Source organism: Anopheles ziemanni, assembly GCF_943734765.1.
Source record: "Anopheles ziemanni chromosome X unlocalized genomic scaffold, idAnoZiCoDA_A2_x.2 X_unloc_25, whole genome shotgun sequence".
NCBI lineage: Eukaryota > Metazoa > Arthropoda > Insecta > Diptera > Culicidae > Anopheles > Anopheles ziemanni.
This window is the reverse complement of record NW_026689791.1, coordinates 5,001-6,777: the sequence shown is the minus strand read 5'-3', so window position 1 is coordinate 6,777 and position 1,777 is coordinate 5,001. Positions and strand designations below refer to the sequence as shown.

At 50.2% G+C, this 1,777-nt stretch overlaps 2 non-coding genes across 2 annotated transcripts in view; both read left to right on the top strand.

Annotated features, from left to right (window-relative positions):
* The first annotated feature begins 1,022 nt into the window (after positions 1-1,022).
* Positions 1,023-1,177, top strand: LOC131292005 (5.8S ribosomal RNA). The gene has a single exon (XR_009189731.1). It is a non-coding gene; the product is annotated as a 5.8S ribosomal RNA (ribosomal RNA).
* A 487-nt stretch (positions 1,178-1,664) lies between these two features.
* The window catches only part of LOC131292018 (large subunit ribosomal RNA), a 4,090-nt gene continuing 3,977 nt past the window's right edge, over positions 1,665-1,777 (top strand). The window contains exon 1 of the ribosomal RNA XR_009189743.1: positions 1,665-1,777. This exon is cut by the window's right edge and continues 3,977 nt beyond it. This is a non-coding gene — a ribosomal RNA (large subunit ribosomal RNA).

The window sequence follows — 1,777 nt, the reverse complement described above, 5'->3', positions numbered from 1 at the left end:
GCCTCCCTAGTTCAGCGCTTCAACCAAGTGATGACTTCAGAATGGCTAAATCAAATCGGTTCAAACCATACCATCGGTATCCTATTGAAACACACAAGTCGATATCAAACCTCATGATTGTGTAGTCCTCCACTGGTCCACGCCGCTTCGGCCGTCCTGGGTAAAATGGAACATTCCAGCTTGCCCTATGTGGAAGAGGGCACATTACTCAATACTGTGGTGTGAAGTATAAAGTTCAGTTCTCCCCTGGTCCACGCTGCTTCGGCGGTCCTGGGTAAGATAGTTCATTCTAGCTTGCCCTATGTGGAAGAGGACACTTCATACTTCGTCTCTAAGCGGCGGCTTGACTCCTCCCTACGGGGAACGGGTTTACGCGCACAGCGGCGGCTTACGCACTATGGCAGTCATGGATGCCTTACGTTTCTATGAAAAGTGTGTTCCTCCCCTGGTCCACGCTGCTTCGGCAGTCCTGGGTAAGATAGTTAGTTCTAGCTTGCCCTATGTGGAAGAGGACACGTAGACTTACTGTGGTGTGAAGTATAAGGTTCAGTTCTCCCCTGGTCCACGCCGCTTCGGCCGTCCTGGGTAAAATGGATTCATCCAGCTTGCCCTATGTGGAATGAGGACACTTTATGCTTCGTCTCTAAGCGGCGGCTTGCTCCTCCCTACGGGGAACGGGTATACGCGCACAGCGGCGGCTTACGTTATGGCAGTCATGGATGCCTTACGTTTCCATGAAAAGTGTGTTCCTCCCCTGGTCCACGCTGCTTCGGCAGTCCTGGGTAAGATAGTTAGTTCTAGCTTGCCCTATGTGGAAGAGGACACGTAGACTTACTGTGGTGTGAAGTATAAGGTTCAGTTCTCCCCTGGTCCACGCCGCTTCGGCCGTCCTGGGTAAAATGGATTCATCCAGCTTGCCCTATGTGGAATGAGGACACTTTATGCTTCGTCTCTAAGCGGCGGCTTGCTCCTCCCTACGGGGAACGGGTATACGCGCACAGCGGCGGCTTACGCAAGTTAGTCACCCTCGGCAGTGGATCACTCGGCTCATGGATCGATGAAGACCGCAGCTAACTGCGCGTCATAATGTGAACTGCAGGACACATGAACATTGATAAGTTGAACGCATATTGCACGTCGTGGGAACCTACCATGATGTACAGATGACTGAGCGCTTATATTTGAGAAATGTATCGCATACATTTAACTACGCCGTGACACCCGTCACGAGACGTGCACCATGATGTTAACTAGGGTCGCGACGACCCGCTAGCATTAAAGAACCCGTGGTTTACAATATACTGGCATTGGAATTCGAAGTATTTAGAGCGTCCGTGTTCCCGCGTGAGGCGGAAGTACGAGGAGAAGGCGTGCTTGTGGTGTCTGTGGTGGTGTTTACTGATGTCTAGCTTCAGCTTATTTATTTATTTAAATAGAAGCGAAGATGTCAAAGTAGCGTCGAAGCAGCAGCGGTAGCACAAATGATTCAAGTATGGAAGTTGACCAAAGGAACACAAACAAACTAGCGTATGGGCAATGGAAGGTATCAGTGAGTTAAACCACACGCGGGCTAACAGCCCGTTAACCGAGTCCAACGGTACATATTGGACATTGAAACAAAGTAGTCGCAAGCCAGATGTGACGATAACAACCGCAAGGTACATAAGCCTCAGTTCATGTGTGACAACCCCCTGAATTTAAGCATATTAATAAGGGGAGGAAAAGAAACCAACCGGGATTCCCTGAGTAGCTGCGAGCGAAACGGGAGAAGCTCAGC